The sequence below is a fragment of the Aricia agestis genome, chromosome 11 (genome assembly GCF_905147365.1).
Source record: "Aricia agestis chromosome 11, ilAriAges1.1, whole genome shotgun sequence".
NCBI classification, from domain to species: domain Eukaryota; kingdom Metazoa; phylum Arthropoda; class Insecta; order Lepidoptera; family Lycaenidae; genus Aricia; species Aricia agestis.
The window spans coordinates 4,267,025-4,291,003 of record NC_056416.1 but is presented as its reverse complement, the minus strand read 5'-3'; the positions used below and the strand labels follow the sequence as shown (position 1 = coordinate 4,291,003).

The 23,979-nt window shown below is 35.6% G+C and overlaps 1 protein-coding gene across 1 annotated transcript in view; it reads right to left on the bottom strand.

Moving 5' to 3' along the window:
- Positions 1-20,539: 20,539 nt before the first annotated feature.
- Positions 20,540-23,979, bottom strand: part of LOC121731728 (laccase-1-like) — a 54,597-nt gene continuing 51,157 nt past the window's right edge. The window contains exon 6 of the mRNA XM_042121317.1: positions 20,540-20,551. The gene's annotated coding sequence lies outside the window, so the exon portion shown is untranslated. The remainder of the gene's footprint in view (positions 20,552-23,979) is intronic.

The window sequence follows — 23,979 nt, the reverse complement described above, 5'->3', positions numbered from 1 at the left end:
ACTTTCAGCGTTAAATTAGAATTATAAATAATAGAGATAGAATTCCGGGAGTTGGGAGTTTTCTATGGAAATTTCCTCTTCTTTAAGAATATTTTCTTTAAACTTCTTAAATATTAATAGTTTCGGAGTTTTTAACAAAAAACGTACCTCTTTTTGGCAACCTAATTTGCTTATAACTTTTGCAATTTTTTGTGTGCTAATACACGCTTCCGATAAATTTTTCTAAACGTCTTCCCGAATCTAATGAGCTATCGCACGTATTTTTATGACCCTTATCTCTATATTTCGCCATTCTCAACTTATCGCTTAGACTAATAGTTTTTAAATCAAATCTTTTTCAGCGGCTTTATGCACTTTTTGAGATAGTAAATATGTTAAACTAGCGGCAAGACACGTGACGTTATCAGAATTAGTAAGACTGAGGGTTAGTGCACTACCGACGTGGCATAAGAGATGAAATAATAACATCTTCTCTATCACTCGACGGAAATGTATGCCTTTTGTTTGTTTAAAGAAATACCAAGATTACTTTTCTAGCTATGTTACTCTATAGTCTTTATACCATCGTTAACAATAAATCGTTTCCAAACTTAATTAATATTTATATTATTTAAATAATTAATCCTAATGGTATAAAATTGCACCCAAATTGATGTAAGTATTATAGACGTACGATAGGCAAAAACTAATAATTACCTACTTCTTTCTAATATTATGTACTTTACTTTTAAAATATGTATTAATATTATATACGTACGACGTAGTAATAAGTCCTCAGTATGACATAACTAAGGCTGACCTTCTACGGCACTCCAGGGTCCAGTTTCATAAGGGCTGGTCATTAAACCCTTTATGAGTTCTGAAAGTATAACATTATACGTGCCTCATACGGTTGGTGCGTGTTACTAAGGCTCAATTTATACCGGCGCGGAATGGAATGGAAGCGGCTTTTTGCAATGAAACTGTACATAGCACAATGAACTTTATGTCAATAGTATAACACACAAATTAAGTACAAGCCAAAAAATTTGGTGCGGAATTCTCGAGAATTTTCCGGTGTCAATTTCCTCGCATAAGGCCAAATTGACGCTTCCATTGCGTTCCATTCCGCGACTGTGTAAATTGCGGGTATCGCTAATTTTATTTGACACATTGGAAAATCCACAGACATAGATCATGATAGATACCGCATGTGTATGTAATTCGCGTGCCATATCACGCTCCCAAACGATGAGCTATGCTCGTCTTTCGAAAGTCTGTTCTTTAGTCTGCTATCGGAATCGGACTTCAATCGGAATTTTAAAAATGCCTAAATGCCTAAAAGTGCCGTATTGAGCTGTAGAAATTCAAACAGAAACGTTGGCCTAGATAATGGGCACTTTTCTTATCATCGGTACGTCACAGTAGCTATAAAAAAGTGACACGCTCGTTTTCATACAAATGGAATGACATGCGGTATCTTGATCTATGTCTGTGGGAAAATCTATTGAATAGAGAAAGACAGGTTATTTGCCACAGAAAAAAAAATCTATGTTATATTACGCAAAGGTCGGAGCAGAGGGCGCTACTGACACATACAGTAAAGGTTGTCAAACGTGGAAAAAACTTTTTGTTTGCTGTATAAGCTGGTGCTGCCCTCTCGCGAGAAAACATATTGTCAGTAATAATATATTCAACGAACTTTTGCCCGCGGCTTCGCTCGCGTTAAGAAGTATTATTATGTTATACAAACTTTCATCCCATATTTTAACCACTTGGAGTTAAAATAGGGGAAGGAAGGAAGGGGTAGAATTGATCAAAATCCTTTCTTAGCGGATGCCTACGTCATATCATCTACCTGCATGCCAAATTTCAGCCCGATCGGTCCAGTGGTTTGGGCTGTGCGTTGATAGATCACCATGTCAGTCAGTCACCTTTGAGTTTTATATAATATATAGATTAATTTTGATAAAAAAATGTCACAGGCCACGCCGTTGAATACAAAAACTCTTGTTAGAAAAACCTTAGAAACCGGCTAAGAGTGTCGTTGAAAACATAAAACGTCGTAAAAATATTTCTTTCAAGCTTTTCAAAGTTTATTGAACTCGTGCATCTCATCATATTTTATTCTGTCGGCAAAATGGGGGAGCTAATCGGATAACATCATATTGTACCTTATTTCTGCAAATAAATGATTTCTAATTTCTAATTTAATTTTTCGTTTCATATCTGTCACCGCTCGGAAAATTCTATTCCATTAAAATCCTTTAAAGTAAATTTCTATTTGGAATATTGAAAATGAAATGTTTAAGCTGAATGCTGATGCATAAAAGTTGCGAGTAATACTAGTAATACCTAGTACATTACGCACCTAGAGCAGGTAAATAAGAATGCGACATTTCTTACAAATTGTAATTGTTGGCTGAGGCGGAGCCGAGCCGATCTGTAGCTCTACCATGAGTTTAAAGCTATATTTATTAGTATATTTTATCGATACTCGATACCGACTACGTAAATATTTAGTATGACTATTTTAGTTCCGCAAGTAACCGCTAGAGGCGCTGTAAAATTTGCCATACTAAATATTTACGGTAGTCGGTATCGAGTATCGAAAAATACAATAGCTTTAAACTCATGGTAGGGCTACTGAGGCTTTCTTATTTACTGCCCATGGTGCGTATACTATTTTCCTCATCGACGGAGGCGGAAAACGGCTACATCGGTAAGCGCAGCGGGAAGAACGTTGACGTTTTCCGCCCGGAGGTGAGAAAAAAATATTATTTTCTTCTCTCTCTCAAATCTCAAAGATCTCAAAGCGTTTGCAACTTACGACATATTATATTATACTAGCTATTCGACCGAGCTTTGCTCGGTTTTCGATAAAACGCGAATAAAATGACATTTTCTAAAAATGATTTCTAGCTAGATCGATTTCCCCGATGATCCCCGAAACCCTCAACATACTAAATTTCAAGAAAATCGTATATATATATATATATATATATATATATATATATATATATACCAACGCCATTCAATCACACGGCTATACGTCGTTTAGCCGACTTGTTGACGACAACGTTCAACACTACAGCTAGACGACGCTTAGCCAACTGGTTTGTTTTTGTTTTGGTGGGGGGCTGTGCCCCTCGAACCCCCCTTTCGGGGGAGGCTGCGTCCATCCATTTCATAATCCCGTAATTTCTCCTCGAATATTTGTTGAAATTTTAATTCACTCGTATGTGCCTCTTTAATAACAATTTTCGTCTCTTTAATAACACTTGTAACTTTTATTGAAACTACTTTCTTTCCGAAAAACAACCACAAACACCAACAAACATCTGCTAGTTGACGCCATATTGTAAATAAAACGCACCTAGCGCCGCTGCGGTGCGCGCTGAACTACTTCAATTAGACGGCGGCTTTTGAATCAGCTGTAGTGTTGAACGTTTTGAGCTAAAATATTCAATATAAAAGCTAGACGTGTGATTGAATGGCGTTGTTCAGTCAAAGGGTCTGTTTGATTGAACGGCTATTTAAACCAGTCGGCTGCGACATATATACAAGAATCGCTCGTTTAAAGATATAAGATACGAGCGTAAAATCTTGCTGCGGCTTAATTTGGAACTAATCAGATTTCAGAATCGTAAATCAAAATCGTATCAGTTTCGGGGGTAAGACTGCTGTTTTGTCTTTTTCCTTAAACATTTCCATTTCCTCTTGTTTTAAAAGTACTCCTTTTCATTTTACTTCCGTGAAGACAGAGTGCATTCTATCATTACGGAAATAGGGGTAATTCCGTTTAAGACGTCCTCAGAAGCGCGTTTTCTGGCGAGAAATGGACCAAATACTAGCGTTTGTCTTACTTGCCTCCCGATACTTACAAATAAAACCTACACTAGGCTTACAGAGGACGTTACAGTTATACAATGTTTTGTGTTTCTCTGATCGCTCAAAAGATGTTGACTAGACAATAATTACATTGTGTAGTCTTCCTGTGCACGACATGTCCCGCGCACGAAATTGCACTTTTAGCCAAGACTTTTTCTTCATCACAATGTATGGAATTGACATAAGCGTTCGATAATATTATGAAGTTGACGTTTGACTCGTCTAATGATTGATTTTATAAAGAAGCGATAAAGAAAACGCCTTTGCTACAGGCTCCGCTCCGCGTGAAAGTTTCCGGAATCATATCGTTTTAAGATGTTTTTCATGTCAAGCGGGATACACGCATGTGGCGGAGCATATGTAGTTATGTCTATTGTGATATTGTCACCCACATTACAAGTAAAACGCCCTATAACACTAGCTAAAAGCCGAGCTTTGTGAGAGCTCGCGTCGTCACACCTTGACTGACTGGTGATAACACATCTACATATAAGTAAAAATTAGTAGGTATGTTAAAGCACAAATCAAATAGGCGTGATAGCTTTTCCGTAAAGTGTACCACAGAATATACAGGTTGTGCTTATGGGACATACTAGGGCTCGCTTGGCTCGCCCTGATAACACACTATGTACAAACTCTTATGCACGTTTCACAGTGTTAATATTTTTACTAGCAAAGAGGTTAATTTAGTAGTAATTTCTGAGCACGGTGAGTGGATTTCAACAACTTCCATTTTTTTATATAATTTTGGTGGAAAATTTTGTTTCCACCAAAATTAGAGATTAGGTGTTTACGAGAAACTGGTACGACAACCACCACCTAGACGAGTTAGCTTGTGACAGAATGAAGTGAATGGCGTATTTTTTATGCTTTAAGAATCAATGGTATTTTGTAAAAATAATGTTTTACACACCATCTTACCCACCAAAATTGGAATTTGCGAGAAAAAATATCTTTAAAAAACTACGTGCACTAAAGTTATAACTTATAACACATTAACTTAATTATAAATGAACCAAAACTCTACCGATATTCAAAATAACAATATGATATTATTGCCACAAGTAGGATAATTATTTAAGTACACCAAAATTGCATATAATCGGGGGTTTTGTGAAAAAACGGTTTTCTTTCATTTCTGGCTGGAAATTAGTACGCCGTACGACCCAGCCCATAGAGATATTAACCCAACTGTGACCCAGCCCAAAGCCACCTCCTAAACGGATTATCGTGAGGCTGAATGAAATAAGTGGCGTATTTTTTATGCTTAAGAGATCAATGGTATTTTGTAGAAACAACGTTTCATAAATGACACCAAAATTGGTAAAATCTCCGCGACAAACCTTAACCGTGTCATAAAAAGTCAACTACAGAACTTAGTACAATAAAATTCATATATTATCAAGAGCCAACTATATTAAACGACTACATAAAATTAAGTACAAGTTTTTTGTAAATCGGTCTAGATATTGAGTAAAATAGGTCGACGACAAGCCACCAAAATTGGAAATCACCTATTTATGTTTATTATCTTGGAAAATAATTATTATTTTTTAAAAATAACGACGGAGCCAAATTAAGAGCATTATGTTTTACTTTTAAAATCAAAAATGAAAACCTTATCTTAAAAAAATAGGATAGTATTCAGCCTTGCCACGCAAAAAAGCGGTTTGGGAAATCCAGTCAATTATGATAAAAGAAGATGGTAATTATTAAATTGAAGTTTTTATTCCGTAATTGAAAATATTAAGAGAGCGTTCGATTCATTATAAAGTTGGAGATTTAATTAATAATCTTCAATATCTTGAGAGCTTTAGAAGTCGTTCCATGCTCGTTCCCAATAATGATCTTTTCATAGTCTATATTGAATATTAGTCGAATCACTGAGCTTTAGTAAAAAGTTTATTTAATGAATTTTCGCGTAATTTTTGTTTTATAACTAAAACAGTGCTTACTAAGTAGTTACTTCAAAATCAAATAAGCCTTACTTGATAAAGAAGTCCAACGTCACTTTTATGGCAAAATTAGTATAACAATATTGTATAATATATTTTCTACTGCTCCTGTAACAACAAGCAATATTAAAAAAGAAAAATAAAGAATAAAAAATATTATTATTTTAAGTGCGAGTTGGGTTCTGTGAAAGTCTAGCTATAGCGGTTCTTGAGCTACAGCCTGGAGACAGACAGAAAGATAGTCGGGAAGACGGTCCTGGAGGGTGAGTCAATATCTTTTCTTTATCGCTTCTTTATAGAATAGCCAATGAAAATGTATGGAATTGACATAAGATGCGTCGAATGTCAACGTCATTTAAACGAACGCTATGTCAATTCCATACATTTTGATCGGCGATTCTATAACGAAGCGATAACGAAAAAGTCTTGGCTAAATGGCCTAGACGGTCAGACAACGAAGACTTCGTTGTATCCCGTAATAGGATCCCGTTTTTACCCTTTGAGTACGGAACCCTAATAAAACGTGATTTCAATCGTTTTGTAAGTAATTCTTAGTGCGGGACCCTATCTAGCATGTAGTGATGTAATACCAAATACCATCCGTCCAATATGGGTATTTCTGTAAATAAAGTCGCCGAGGCGGGCAGTCTGTCGGACTGTCGGATGTTTCGACATATTATTTTGCTGGAAACATTCGGAAATGGAATGCTGTGAGTGGGAAACGATCGGATATTTGTAGTACTAAAATTTGTATTAGCCAATATTTGCTACTAGTGCCAATTACAGTTTCAGTACCAATGTACCGTCGAAGAAATTGATTTATGGGTGGATCTACATTATTTGGTCGGGTTACGTCAAGTAAATGTTATTTTTAATCTACTTTGTAATCCATAGGTTTGACATAACGTGACCTAATTACCTAGGTTCACCATTTGCCTATGAATCAAGTAGTATGCTCCTAAATTATTTAAGTCCCGTTTTTTAGCTTCTTTAAAGATAGCAGTTTAATTTAAACTTAAGTATGTATTTAACTGTATATTAGTATTAAAATTAGGTGATGAGAGTACAATTAAGTCAAGTAAACTGTAAACATGATCGTACTAGAAGTAATGGCGTATTTATGCCATTTTGTTAAAGTGTTCAAATATCATATTATCAAGTTCAAAAAAATTACATTGTCAATTTTTGTTCATAAATGTAAAGATTACTTATTTTTCCTTAGATTTTCTGTTAGTTATTTCGTGTCATTATATCTCCATTCTCCACTAGATAGTGCAGATGAATAATTAATACAGAAGGTTTACAACATATTAATAAGTGTTAGAGTTTTTTGTTTCCAGAAAAGCCAAAAAACGTTTATTTTTATTAGTTAACGTTTTTTTCATAAAATACTACGAACTATATAAACGTTAAATTTAAAAGTTTATTTTGCTTCAAGCATCGACGTAGCGCGTTCGTTTGTATTCAAAACATTTTGCAAGAGCGTTGAGTGGTATCAAAATGGGAATTTTGATACCACTCGAAATGCTAAAAAACGTAAAACGCTACGAAAATATAAAATGTTTGCTTCAAAATACACAACGGTAGTCTATGTTATAGTTATACAATGTAAATGCATTTAGTTTTTTAGGTTTGCCACACTATTGTCTTTGGTCTATATTTCTCTATGTTGTCTATACTCACTATGGCGTCAGCGTCGGATAAAGTAAACTATATAGATTAGTGTTACTTTGTGAGAATAAAACAGTTTCTTTGCAATTAGGCTTTTATTTTACAACAGTCCAAAACCAGACGAAACATTATATTTCTTGTCGACATAATATAGGCAGCAATCCATGCCTGTCCGTATCCGTATTTTTTTTTTATGAATTAAGGGGGCAAACGAGCAAACGGGTCACCTGATAGAAAACAACTTCCGTCGCCCATGGACACTCGCAGCATCAGAAGAGCTGCAAGTGCGTTGCCGGCCTTTTAAGAGGGAATAGGGTAATAGGGGAGGGAAGGGAAGGGAATAGGGGAGGGTAGGGAAGGGAATCGGGCCTCCGGTAAACTCACTCACTCGGCGAAACACAGCGCAAGCGCTGTTTCAGCTGGTTTTCTGTGAGAACGTGGTATTTCTCCGGTCGAGCCGGCCCATTCGTGCCGAAGCATGGCTCTCCCACGTATCCGTAATATGTCAACTAGACTCGGTCTTTGAACCTTTACTCTTCTGGTGCTCCCTCAGACGTGACGCCCTAGGAAATAATTGCTTAATTCGATTAAGGGTTAATCGGTCACATAATATAGGCCTGTAATAATAAACCACTTTCGCATTCCTATTGGCTCATGCGCTTTCAGCGTCTTGTCCTTCGCGAGACTCAAAGTAATGTTTTTTTTTTTAATGAAATAAGGGGGCAAACGAGCTAACGGGTCACCTGATGGAAAGCAACTTCCGTCGCCCATGGACACTCGCAGCATCAGAAGAGCTGCAAGTGCGTTGCCGGCCTTTTAAGAGGGAACAGGGTAATAGGGGAAGGTAAGGATGGGAAGGAAGAGAATAGGGGAGGGTAGGGAAGGGAATAGGGTAGGGGATTGGGCCTCCGGTAAACTCACTCACTCGGCGAAACACAGCGCAAGCGCTGTTTCACGCCGGTTTTCTGTGAGAGCGTGGTATTTCTCCGGTCGAGCCGGCCCATTCGTGCCGAAGCATGGCTCTCCCACGTATAAACACTACCAGCTACCAGGTTTCATCTAAATTCGTCGTAAAATATAGAATGTAACAAAACTAAGTGATATTACTTTAGGATGTGTTTGAGTCTCGCGTATAGAGTTCACTGTAAAGGTGGCAGCGCTGAAAGAGCAAAATTTATTTTCACTTTTGAATGGGAAAACTCGTGACGCTGGGGCGCTTGCCCATACAATTCACAAAAAATTTGGTCGTTCAGCGCTGCTACTTTCATAGTAAACTCTCACATCACTCTATCACAGTGAACTCTCAACAAGGAACACATGTAACACATTACACACCCTAAAGTATTATCATTTAGTTTTGTTACACCCTGTATACGACGAGTTCTGTCTGTTACAGACAGAAACTTTCGTATTTATAATTTTATATGTATTCATTTATTAGTATCGATCCATAGTATCCATATTCTGTTTGATTATATTTATTAAATAATAATCAAACAGATAGAAAACACAATTTTAAATTAATATTATCAACAGATGAAAGTTTTTTTAATGCTGTGTACTGCGTATCTAAATAATATTAACAAAAAAATGTTTTCATCAGCAGTAGCTAAACGCTGTAAGTAGAATATAAGTACTTTTATAAACGCCCCGAACTCGCACGAAAATGGCGCAAAGGAAAAAGTGTTATTATTTTTTATGACCCGGAAAATATCGTGTCAGAATCCTCGGCTTGTCAGAATGTTTTCATATTACCCAGAAGTAAATTGTTGGATATTACAGCCATTATTCTCATTAATTTATCTAAGAGACGTGCCTTAGAGTACACAAAAACTCTCAAAATTGTTTAAATATTTATCGGGACTTAATTTTTTGATTGAGTAACTTTTTGGTTTTGTTTTGTTTCAAAACTATGAATTTAAGGCTTAAGTCATTAAGTAAACATAACCCATCCCTGGCCCTAATAATTCACACAGTAATAACTCATTACACATAGTTATTAGTTATTCTTACTTTTTTTTAATTATTTTATTTAAAACAGTTTCAAAACATTATATAATTATATAACGTCTGTGGGTATACTCAGTGTGGATGTAGGTAGCAGTAATAAAAGTAAAGTTTTACAGTTCGACAAGGCTATTTATGAGAGCGAGAAAAGGAACTAACGCTTCTGTCATACAAAAACGTCATTTTTGACAGTTCTCCTTTAGCAGCGCCCATTGACATATTGATTTAAAGCCTTGTCGAACTGTAAGGAATATTTAAAAAGAATATCGTTGTTTTCTGAACAACAAATTTTTAATAGCAATGACTTATTGATATTGCTATTTTATTACTCGAGTGCCTCATCAATCATCGACGGTGAACGAAATATAATTTTTACATTTTGTTTGAGTATTTGGTACACGATTGATTTTTATTCCATTCACGAATTGTTAATTAAAGATAAAAATAAATATTTAGCAAAATCCTTTCATAAATTATAAATTCGAAAGTGTGTCAGTCTGTCTGTTACCTCTTCACACTTAACTGCTGAACCGATTTAGAAACCAAATTAAATCTCAAAGTCTCTCCACGAGAAAGGACATAGAATAGTTTTTGTTATAGAAATGAATCGCGGTTAATACTAATGTTATTTATTATATTATATAATACTAGCTGTCCCGGGCAAACGTTGTTTTCCCATCTACAGTATTTAGCCCAGTGGTAAGTATTTTATTATAAAAAACATCATCGATTTCGCCCATATTACGTATTTTATTGAAGTGACAAAATAAGTATGTCACCATGGCAACGTCCATCGCTATCCCGTCGTACAAAAATGGTCGCCGTCGGTCTCGACTTGGAATAATTGACTATTATTTATTGAACAAAATTAATGCACTTATCAATATAAAAAGTACCCAGTAGCCGATTCTCAGACCTACTGAATATTATGCATATAAAATTTGGTTAAAATCAGTAAAGCCGTTTCGGAGGAGTACGCGGCCTAACATTGTGACACGAGAATTTATTTATTCGGCACTTATCAGGAAGTGGTGAAACAGGCCTTTAATATAAATAATTTAATTCAACCGTCTAAAGCCTAATTTAGTTGAGTGTAAATTATTATCCAACGAGAATTCTAAATAGACTTGACAATATATCCAGGTAGAAATAGTTTGGCCGCCAGCCAAATAAATTATTTACGTGAAAAGTTCAGCTGATTTTAGTTTAAGACTTTGTAACTAGCACAGAACTGTTTTAAACAACAAAGCGGTTCGAAAATTTAACCAAATTAAAACTTCCCTGACGCTAAAGTTTCATTACAGTTGTGAATTGGACAAAATATTAAAGAAATTATGTACGCTCTTCCTTTGTAGCATTTTGAGGAACTTCCACTATTACTTTACGGAGTTAATATAACTAGAGATCGCCCAATGGTCGAAATTCGACCTTAGTTTCAACGACATTAAGACTTCTAAGTAGAGCTATATTTTGTAAAAAAATATTGACTATCATATTTTTTTAAACACTTGTCTCTGGGACTCAGCTTATCTCAGACTGGCCGTGTAAGCATTGTCTAATAAAAAAAATATATAATCTATTTTCAATTTGTCACCTTAATGTCAACCGTTGTCTTCCGTAGACTTCAACCATAAATGAAAGAGTATAATACAAAGTTTTTGGCTCACGTATTAATATATAGATAAGAAACGTTTGAAACATAATTTATACTAGTTATACTTATCAGTGTAGATCGAGAAGAATTATTAGGGCCTGTTTCACTACTTTCTGATAAAGTGCCTAATAGGTTATTCACAACTTTTTTGACAGATTCTCCATACTTGATCTGTCAAGTTAATTGGTGGATAGCCTTATCAGGAAGTTGTGAAACAGGCCCTTAGTATTTAACTCCAAAAATTTTGCGTTTGTAGTATAAGTAATTAATACTCCAAGGCTACTTATTTTTTATTGGTATTTCTTGTAATAGCTAATCAACTGTCGTTAATCAATGATCATAGTAAATGGTAGAAGAAACTACTGGTAAGGAGTGGCTTCGAATCAGGGACGTATGTAGGAGTTAACAAATGGGGCAGTTGTCCAGCGCGTCTACAAACGAGACGCAATAAATTCTAACAAAATAATTCATAATATTATTTTTTCCTTTGTTAATTAATTATTTTATGCCCACCTGAATGTTGCTTTCGGTACATCCTTTTAAATTTTTACTAATTATTACCATTGTAACTCTAACAAACTTGAAAATATCGCTTGATAATAACAATACCAATGCAGTAACATCAATCAGCAACCACTGCTTTTCTAAATGCCCAGAGCAATATAACGGAGTTGAAATTGAAAAACTTTCATTTAATTTCATCATCATGACTGATGACATCTTATGGACCCAGATTTTTCTGTAAAAGAATCATACTTCACAGTCCTGTGACTTTTGGCCTTCTGATTTTTGACCCTGTGCCCCTACGGCAACACTTCTGTCTAACAGATTTGAATAGACTATACAGTGTGTTAGTGTAAAGTGTAAACACTGTTATCCTTGAAACCATCAAATGAGCCCGTCAAAATGAACAACTTTTTCTATCGAAGATGCTCCATACTCTATCTGTCATGTTAAGTTGTAGATAGCCTATCCGGAACTAATCAGGAAGTGGTGAAACAGGCCCTAAAGAATTAGATAATACAACTTGCGACATTGCTACATATCTTGTGCAGGCGCTTATAGCTTTTTAAACAAAAGACTAACTTTGTAAAGTTTCATTACGTTCCATCATGGGCGTACGCAGGTAGGGGCAGGGAGGGGGGGGGGGGGGCAGCACCCCTAGAAGATAAAATAAACGTCAATTTTCCTGGCAAGTGGGAATTAAAAACGTTTTACCTACTCTGCGCAAAATGAAGTGAATTAAAAACCAGTTTAAATATTATAAAGAGTAAAGAAAAAACATTACCGTATTTTGTTATTAACGAAACTTTTAAAATATTACCCGTGACGATATACATAATAAAAGTCGTTCATAACAAGTGTACATTACATGTATGATAAATTGGTGACATTAATAACGGCCTGATAATATTATTATAAAATATTCACAGCCCATCGCATACAATATAATAAATTATATCCATAAAAAGTCTAGCGATATGTAGGTATGAGTTGAAAGCACTGTTTGTATTTACCTAATAAATAGAGGAATTATGAACATAACAATTTAGCCTTTAACTCATAAGTCATAACTCATAACAGCTTATAAACAAAGTGTTTTGTCTTCTTCTGATACGTTAGGAAAATGACTTGACAATTGACTCCCGCTTCGCTTGCGAGGGATGTTGGAATCGGGTTGTAAGATCTCCTCGGACACCCCTAAGATCGTTCTAAGGATACCATGGTTATTCAACCAAGTGGTAAGAATGGTGTAACCAGCGCTGGCGAGTCTTGCTTATCAATGTTTTCTCAGGTCTTCCCGTAATCATTGCGTCTCCTCAGAGATGACTACGGTGGGAAGTGAAGTATTTAACAAAAGTTTCTTAACAATAATTATATTTTAACTAGCTGTCCCGGCAAACGTTGTTTTGCCATATATATTTTTTTTGGTATGAAAAATAGATGTTGGCCGATTCTCATACCTACTCAATATGCTCACAAAATTTCATGAGAATCGGTCAAGCCGTTTCGGAGGAGTATGGCAACGAAAACTGTGACACGAGAATTTTATATATTTGATTTTTAACCCCAATCAAATACACAAACATAAATAACTTAAATAAGCTTATTATTAAACTTCCAGCATATAAAGTAAAAAACCAAAGACAAGAAAACTTTCATAGTAGGATACCAATGTCTAGTCAAAAAATTTTCACCTCAAAGTTAGTTGTAACAAAAGCTTCGTAAAAGCTTTCAATAACTTAGGACCCAGAAACAATTACCTTGCCTTTACGATACCTACATATAAATTGTTTATTAGAATATTGGCTATTTCTAATAAATCCCAAAAGGTCTAAGCTCGACTAAATTGGCCTTTATAGAGGCAACATACAATATTCCATACGAAATTAGTCCATAAAAGTGATATTATACGAACGGACGCAATCTGACCCTACATGAGCAATATCTAGTAAATATTCATAAGGTATCGAAAATTAGGGTTATACTCTGTAGTCTGTTTCAATTCATAAATCTTATATCTTTAAACGAGCAATTCTTGTATATATATATATATATATATATATGAAATTTAGTATATAGGGGGTTTCGGGGGCGATAAATCGATCTGTAGGTAAAGCAAATTCGGCTCAGTGGTTTGCACGTAAAGAGGCTGTTGCCTCTTTACAACAGGACGTATCATCCATACGTCTCGTTGTATGTTGTGTTGTACTATCAGAGAAGTTGATTCCTAGTCAGATGGCGGACCTAAGTAATTTGGTCGCATTAACGGCCATTCCCAATATTTGATCTATCTCTGGTTTTGCCCTACTAGAGATAGGAATAACTCACATAAGACACTAGAGACATATATTTTATGTCAATTGTGAGCTATTCCTATCTCTAGTAGGGCAAAACCAGAGATAGATCAAATATTGGGAACGGCCGTAAGTCAAACCCAGCCTACCGATCACAGCTAGCATCGAATTGACATAAGCCGACCACACGACGTAGGTCCGTCAACTGCATAGAAATCAATTTCCTCGATGGTACATGTACATGGTTTGGTTCAAACTTCAAGAACCTTCTAGAATTACTACACTGAAGACAAAATCTTGGAGATCGTTCGAGGAAAACCGTCTCACACTTCGCAACTCAACCGATAATAATGGGTTATTTTTTACCTCATGACGTCAAAGCGTAGTCATTGACGTCATAGATGACAACGAACCCTATAATCCTACTAGGATGTTTTGGCGTATGCCATACTGTAAAGTATCACTAGCCATCTTGTAAATAGATAGATTTCACAATGTCCCACAATTGCCCACGCCATTGCGCGCCACACCTGCGGGGCTAAAATGGTCGCTTTGAAGAATCATGATAATATTATAAATCATTATATTATGATTCATTTTTTTAAAATCGCAAAATGCAACTCTGCTTGCAATTCATTTCTGTATTTTTGTACTGCGGGGCTAAAATGGTCGCTTTGGAGAATCATATATTGAATCATAATATGATTAATTATATGATTCTCCAAAGCGACCATTTAGCCCCGCTGATTTGACATTTGTCAGTTTGACAGTTTTGACAATTCATTTGCTGAATTGATTGAGAAATTTAAGCCCCGCTGGTCATCCTCCGCCATCATACACCATTATGGCGCAATTTGACTGGTCGATGGGACCGCATGCGGGGTGCGGGAGATTTCTGAAACGCATGCCACAGTGCCCGCATTCGGGGAACCGTTTTCATTAGTCGATAGGGCCCGCATGCGGGGTGCGGGAGATTTCTGAAACGCATGCCACAGGGCCCGCATGCCAACTTTTTTAATAATGTTAGTATCTTAACAAGCTCATATTGAACAATAGTGTGAAATCTTTGTATCTATATTACCCGTGATTTTTATCGAGAACCACACAGCACGGGAACGAAAGCGACGGTAAAGGCGGTGATTACCGCAGTCCGCAACACGCGTGCTATTACGTCTTATCTCCGCTAATTGTATACAATTCGTCTAATTAGAATTCTGTGAATAGAAAAAATGTGGTTTTCCATAAGGTGGTTCACACAAGCGTAAAACGTTACACTCTTAGGCTGGATTTACAAGGTGTAATAAAACTAAGTAATACTTTAGGGTGTGTGTGTGTCCCTTCACCATTGTATAGAGTTCACTGTGAAAGCAGCAACACTGAAAGAGCAAACTTTTTTGTGGTTTGTATTGAGCGCCCCAGCGTCATAAATTTTCCCATACAAAAGTAAAAAAGTGACTTTTTCAACGCTGCTACTTTCACAGCGAAGTGTATATAGAGGGCCCATTCACCTTCGGCCTCCTCTTCGTCAGCGACGTGAGTTTGGCCATGCAAAAGGTTAAAAAAATGAATCATATATTCTCCATAACGACCGTTTTAGCCCCGCTGACCTTCTTGAATTCAATTCTATAAGTGACTGATCACTACAGCATATCATTATAATGATTCTATTAGAAGTTTATAACTATAACAATGTGATTATCATACAAACTAACCACTCGTCTAATTGGATTTAAATAACCATTCAACATGGATGATGAGAAAATTGAATAAAGATGTGCTTACAGTAGCTTGCGTAGCAGATATAAGACCCGAAGGTATTAGGTACCTAATGAGGGCGGTAGCACGCGATCCACTCGTTTGACCGATTCATAAAAATGGCAGTCAAGGTTGTGGTGGACTCAAATTACCCCTCTTCGACACTCGGGTAATAGTTCTCTTAGATTGAAACTTGTAATCAAAATAATCCTTCAGCGAAGACCTAAAATTCCATCCTTTAATGTTGTATGAAAATTCGTATATTCTCTTTATGGAAGAGCCATACCGATTACCGACCACTCATATACCGAACGACACGACTGATGGCCGACAAGACCAGCGACCTACGAATAATAAAAACTACCAGCGACAGATGCCTCTTTATGAGAGCAGCTGACCCAAAGAACACTTTTCGTGACAGACAAGCAAAAGAACTTTCTGCAGTATTTACGTTGACATGCTACGTCATAAAAATGACATTAATTCAATAAACTGTATTTAGGATATTTCAACACTATAAGTTAATTCATAACTTTAATCTTTCGGGTGACCCCGACAGCGAACTTAGCACAGTAACACAATTTGTGTTTACAGGAAAAAATAACACCAACACGATAAATGATTATCACATTCGATATATTGACACATCGCATTAACCACCCGATGTTTGTTCATTTCGCAATTCGGTTACCGGACGTAATAAATGTAAAATATTCTTCATGAAAGCATTTTGCTTTTAATTTATTTATTAGCAATAACGGTGACCTTTATGCTACCATAACTTGAATAACAATATCGTTAAATAGGATATTGTTACTCAAGTCAGTTATTGTTACACTACCATAATTCGTTAACTTAATATTACTTACATGAATGAATAAATTTTTGCGCTTACAAATTGTAACGTATATAAAATAATACAATATATGCATAATCTTATATCTTTAAACGAGCAATTCTTGGAATCTCGGAATCGGCTCCAACGATTTTCATGAAATTTTGTATATAGGGGGTTTCGGGCGCGATAAATCGATCTAGCTAGGAATCATTTCTAGAAAATGTCATTTTCATCGGATACCGAGCAAAGCTCGGTCAAACAGCTAGAACAATATAAAACGTTAAACTATTTAACAGAATACAAACACAAAAAGAGACTGAATGTTATGTTTTATATTAACTTTTGTCTTTTTAATAGAATCCATTTAATTAATTATTTCTTTACACAGAAAATATAATAGCGAGTTTTCTATGAAATGAAAAAAAAATCTTTAACTTCGGTCCAACAATACCGCCTTGTGCTACACCTTAATTAGGTTCTAATTTAATTAAATTAAGGTAATTCTTTGAATCTTCCGTCGCCGACGTATTTCTCAACAATGAATATAATATTGATGTCACATACAATACCCGCTTACACTTTCTCTTGCAAATTAAATTAATGTTGTGTCCATTCCTTATCCATCATCTACCATTGCATCATTATAGTAATTGTCGTTAACAATATTACAAGCAATACCTCTAGCCTCTAGGCAACAGTGGCGTATTCAGCTAGCGCCCGTGGCTAATTCTAACACAGGGCATCTGCTATTTTTGTTATATTTATTATTCAAGACTTTACAATTGTACAAAAAACATCATGATGACAATAATTATGCCAATAGATAACCTAAAGATCTGTATGGGAATTTTGATTTTGTGATTGAAGGAAAGTATCTATCAAAAACCTATTCTTCTTACGTTTTTTTAACTCTAAGAGCTAAGCTTTTTTAGACTTTAGGTGTAACCACAAACTTTTCTTATTAAGAGCCCATATGACCCTAACTTGACTACATACTTAAACCTAGATCTCAAAATCTGTAAGGTCTAGAAAACAGATTTTTTGACACAAGTAACTTCAGTTCATAAAGATTAAATGCTCAAGACGAAAACACGATTACTCAAAAAATGCTCGATAGTTTCTTTTTTACAAAAAACCTTGTTTTAGACACATTTTTGCTTGGATCTTCGAAGTTGGCTGTCTTTTCTTTAATATTTTTTAATATCTAAAAAGGTATTGATAAAACCTAAATTTGCTCAAAACACTTTTTTCATAATCATTATAGTTCGTCTTTTATTCAAGTAAAACTAACTCGGCGATGATTCCGCGCCGTCCTTTTTCACTTGGCATATGAAAGACGGGTGTGAGTGTGAAGAGAGAAGGACGATGTTTGATTTTTAGAGTCAGGAGAGCTCTTAATAAAATTAGTTTCAAGAATTATTTTAAATATTCTTGGTTGGAGCGTGGGCCTGTAGCAAGTGCTATATGCTATATAGTTAGTTCGGTCCTGAGACACCCACGCCACGTCCGAACTTTAAATATTATTTCGATTAGAGCTCCGAAGAATCGTGGGAGCAAGCTTTCTTGGCCGCATTCTATTTGAAAAAAAATAGAGAACCATATTTTCCCATCATCCATCACCCTCAATTTAGTTATAGTAAGTATATCAATTATATATGAGGTATATAAATATAGTAAATATTTGGAAAACTCATAAATAGCATTGGGCCCACGTGGGCACTTAATTTTCACTGAGAAATGGGGAAACAGATTCGTGAACCCGATCACGTGTTGCCCAAAAATTTATTCGGCCTCCAGCTCCTCTTATTTCACTTGTACACCCGTACAGTATAGGGATAAAGTATATATTTTTGTGAGGGAAAATGTCGGATCAGATCAGAAGATCTTCATGAAAACCACCTCCACTGTATGATTTTTATTTTTTTATTTTAATATCTATAATATAAAAATGAGTCACTGAATGTGTTGCTAAGCGCAAAACTCGAGAACGGCTGAACGGATTTGGCTAATTTTAGTCTTTAAATATTCGTAGAAGTCCAGGAAAGGTTTTTAAGTGACACGAAGTTCACCGGGACAGCTAGTTTCTAATAAAATTAAGTTCTGTTATTTACTCACAACAGAAATGCATCCCATGTTTCAAATCTGCAATTTTTGGGGTTCCGTACCCAAAGGGTAAAAACGGGACCCTATTACTGGGACTTCGATGTCTGTCCATCTGACTGTCTGTCTCCAGACTGTAACGCAAGAACGGTAATAGCTAGTTAGTTGAAATTTTCACAGATTATGTATTTCTGTTGTTATTACAACAAATACTAAAAACAAAATAAATTTAATACTTATTATAATATTTAAGTGGGGCTCCAATACAACAAACGTGATTATTTTACGTTTTTGCTCGGTATCAATGATTGACTGAAATGTTCAGAAAATACTCAGTTTTATGGATTATTTAATAATTCATAATGAAATTTAAATTAAAATTAAAAGTTAAGGGGGCTCCCGTACAAGAAACACTTTTTTTTTCTTATTCTCTATTATATATTGGTACGGAACCCTTCGTGTGCGAGTCCAACTCGCACTTGGCCAATTGTTTAGCCACTTTCCTCACATCGCCGTTTAACTTTACCAAATGTAAAGTTAAACGGCGAAGTGGTAAAAGTGGCTAACGTCACTTTTTGTTACTCTTGCATTTCACACCAAAGTCAAACTTATACCCAAGGATACCCGCTTTATGCATCGTCGCAACTCGCAGCTCACAGCTGGCATGGACGTATGTAAGCTCCTCATCCTCCAGAAGACACGCTGTCACGGATGTGTCAAGAGGGATTTCCAAATAGATACATCTAGAGGTTACAATCCTACCGGATTTAGGTGACATGGCATTTGCTTCAATTTGTCATTGCTATCTTTATAAGATATAGGTCTACCAGAATCTGATGGCAAAAAGTGGGAAATTAAATTGACTCTAGCAATATCGGGGTAATTGGAATAAAACATTTTGATCCTTTTTTTCCTTATAGCGGCTTAATATGTGTGTGAAACATGCAAATATAAAAATGTATACAATGATCCAGGATATTTTTTGAAAATCTGCCGTCAAAATTTGCCATCTGATTGTAATAATATATTGTAAACCTTTTTTTATAATAGAATATCATAGATTGTAACTAATACATTTAAGCGACGCAAACAAAATGTCACACATCCCAAAATCATGAAGCCAAGTATACAATGAAAAAAAACAAAAAAAAAAGAGTATTTTAACCACTGTACTTTAGCAATTATTCTATGAAACTAATGAGTAATGACACCTTACAGTGAAAAAATAATTATTTAAAAAACTATTAGAGCTAGTGCTCTAGAGTCTAAAATGTAAACGTAGAAAAGCAATAATGTGGAAAATAATGTTGGGTTTAAGCTAATTAACTATTGTTTTGCTATTAATAAGGATTATAATACTTGTAATTCAGAAACACATGTAATAATATGTCATAACTCATAATCGTTTGGTACACTCCAACATTTCCGACTATTATGTATGATGTACTGGTTGTAATTGCCACATGGCTCTACATAAAATTACATAGCGGCTGCACAGCTTTGAAGTGAACAATAACGTTCTATGCATAATTTGTCTCACTGTATTAAATATACGAATATCTTACATCTCTCTCTTTCTCTCGTTTTGAAATATGTAATAGGAATTGAGAGAAATAAATATCTAACATACATTTTGTACGACATAGCTATTTTATTATGTTAGTTTGTTTTGACACATCAATAGAAAAACAGCATCCTCCACCCAGAAGTATGAAAAGAAAATAATCTACAGATATTATTTTGTGTATTTGATCTACCTACTGCTTATAAAGACGTTGAGGCAGAGGAATATATTTTACTGGAGAATATTCCAGAGGAGGAGAGTCACTTAAATATGCAATATCTTCCTTTATTATGTTATGTTAAAGCCAGTTTTCTACTAAAACATACAAACATAATTATACTAGATGATGCCCGCAACTCCGTTGCGCCAAAATTCGTTTATCGCGCGAGAACCGTACATTTTTCCGGGATAAAAAGTATCCTATGTCCTTTCTCGGGTCTCAAAGTATCTCCATGCCGAATTTCAGCAAAATCGGTTCAGCGGTTTGAGCGTGAAGAGGAACAGACAGACAGACACACTTTCGCATTTATAATATTAGTATGGATTATTTCTTGTTTAAACTATACTCCAGTCGGGTTAACTTGTCACTAGCGGTCGTTGACTCCCTGTCAAAAACTTGTCATTTTCCATATAAACCGCGATTGACCATGAAGTGTCAGATATTGTCAATCGTGGTTTTATATGGAAAATGACAAGTTTTTGACAGGGAGTCAATGACCGCTAGCGACAAGTTAGCCCGAGTGGAGTATAGCGATCTATCGTAACTTGCATGTAAAGTAAATAAATTGCAGCAGCGAACTGCAAGTTGCAACTCATACGTAACTATTTTGTTTTCATTTCTCAAGTAAACACTAAAACATAAGCAAATATTGCACTAGAAAATTCTAGACTTTCAGAAACTGAGAAGGAAGGTTTACTGTTTAAGTAATAAACATAGTCGTCTTACGTTTCTTCTCCAGTTTTCTTTGAACTTTTATCCGGGTATTGTGTGCAAAAAATATTATAAACTGTTTTGGAATGCCACCGGGATCCCGAAATACCGGGATTTAAATTATCTTCCGGGATTGCATTCCCTAGATATTGCTAAGACGTGCCCAAGTTCCTTAAATAAAATTAAAGTAACAAAACTTTTTTTTCCATATTCTTGTGCATTTTGCAAAATGCGTAAACTCTTTAATAATTATCTACTGTCAATGCCTGTTGCATTGCTGTCGCATGATACAGTATGCCTCTCACTTAACAAAAAAAAAAGATACATACAGCCGAACGTATTACCTCCTCCTTTTTGGAAGTCGGTCAAAATGACTAACGTTTCGATTCGAAAGACTTGAAAAGGGACACGAATAAAAATACTATGACGATAAAATATTACGCTAGAAAAAATTACGGCACACATGTCAAAGTATTTCAATGGGGATTGTCCTTATTTTTTTATTTTGCTCATTACAAAAACATTTCGAGCAATAAGGTCAGTGATCGTTTTTCTGTATATAAACGAAAAAAATACCTATTGGTTACTTATATTTTTGAACAAATATGTTTAACCTTTGTTTGACCTTCAATGGCGTTAAATTAGCAATAAATTCGACCAACATTACGTTTCGAACTTTTGGTAAGCTTCTCGTATCAGCTTTCACATAATGAGGAACTTGCATTTGACGAACCAGCCATCATAAATAAGATTGAAAGGAAATTTAAAACATACTGCAGAGATCAATTGGCCGCCGATGATGACGTCAGAGCGAAACTTTAAAAATTTATTGAGAAAAAACTAGCCAATGAATTTCAAAATTTATATATTCTTAAAATACCCTATTTTAACGAAAAAAAATATAAAAAGTACATGTGATTTTTTTTTGGACAATGCCCATTCTCAACAATTAAATCGTCCCAAACAGCTCCAAAGTGAACCTTCTAGCAACACTTTAGGCATAGAGATTTCTCTCGTGCCGCCTTGCGGATTCTCTCTGATAAATTACAATTAAAATTACTTAACTTTAATTGAATGAAGATTGTGACCCGTGATCTATGGACAATAAATCTAAATCCGCTAATTAAAATCAAGTAATAAATCTAAATGAGTGTGCCTATTAGTGGTGCTCATGATGAGAAACCGCCTAATTATTCATAAAGCCCTATAGAAAAATCAAATTATTTCAACAAAAGACGAGCTCCGCATTATTGATTGTGCGGTGTGCCATTAAAAGTGAAAGGAGCGGTGGAGCCGACGTAACACGTAATGGCTTTAAAACGAGATGTATTACATTTTTCTCGTTGGAACCGAACTTTTGTGATTTTGCAATTTAAGGGATGACTTTCACCTTCTATGAATTAGCCAAACGCTTTATTATCAACAAAGGAGGACATGATATAGACGCATTCTGACATAATTTTTACTTTTATATTGAACACGCAGTGCGTTTTATTAATAAATTTTGTGGCCTAGGTAGATTTAATGTTTTGATGAGTCTGCAAGACGCGGACAACCATTGGTAGAGTTATGGTGGGTTGATCGTGCCCGTAACTATGCCTAGGCGGGAGTGGAGCAGCACCGTGTGGTTTTAGTGGGTAGTTCCTCGTAAAGTCCCACGTACCCCGGCCGATGCCCCACTCCGCCGGGGATGCGCAGAGCATTTTCCCATGTAAAAAAGGTAGATTTAATGAGTAAAATTATGAAAAAAAGTTTTAAGTTCACCTTACATATACCATACATAATTTTTGAATAGTATCTCTACTATACTCCACTCGGGCTAACTTGTCGCTAGTGGTCATTGACTCCCTGTCAAAAACTTGCCATTTTCCATATAAAACCACGATTGACAATATCTGACATTTCATTGTCAATCGCGGTTTATATGGAAAATGACAAGTTTTTTACAGGGAGTCAACGACCGCTAGCGACAAGTTAGCCCAAGTGGAGCAAGTAGAGATACTCTTCAAAAATTTATTTGACAATGATCAAGGAATTTCTTCTAGAATTTGATCAATCGAATACCTAAACCCGCAAAGGAAAAAAATCCTATAAAATTCGCATGCGTAAATATCGCAATCACGCTCCTATCACCTGATAACAAGACATAGTATAAGGTCGAGGAGCTGGCGAACAAAACCGGACAAGTCCACCAGAATGCGATTTTTTTTCGAATCGTCTTCTCTTGACCCATCTGCGTCAATTCCTGTTAATATTTTCAATCGAAATTAGTTCAGTAGTAGTAGTATTTGATACTAGTTTTTTAGACACTGTGTAAAAAAATTTCTTGCGGACTAATCCGGTTTTGCTCGCCAGCTCCTCATATTATAATATTTATTCAATAGTACAAGATACAAATAGCAATAGGTCAGAAGCTCGGCCACAGAACCGTAGAGGAGGTGTTCAGTGGCCGGGGTGTAGAAAAACATAACAATTTTATAGAGGTCTCGTTTACGACGCCAATACAAATATAATGTAATGTCTGGCGACCGAAAGTGCCGTCGTAAAATACTATATAATCGTTATCTCAGAAAGGTAATAATTATTGTTTGTTGTTAAACCTATTCTATAAATATAAAATACTAGCTGTCCCGGCAAACGTTGTTTTCCCCACATTATTATATTGAAGTGTATATATTAGTATATTATATAAGTACGGCGCCATGGTCGTCCGACCTGGCTCTCTTAGGCATTTTCAAATATTTAAGAAAATGTTAATAGCGTGTTTAACGTTGTTAGTGGCGGCCGAAAAGGAAGATCTTCCGACCGAGAGAGATAGCATGCTCGGTCAGGCCGA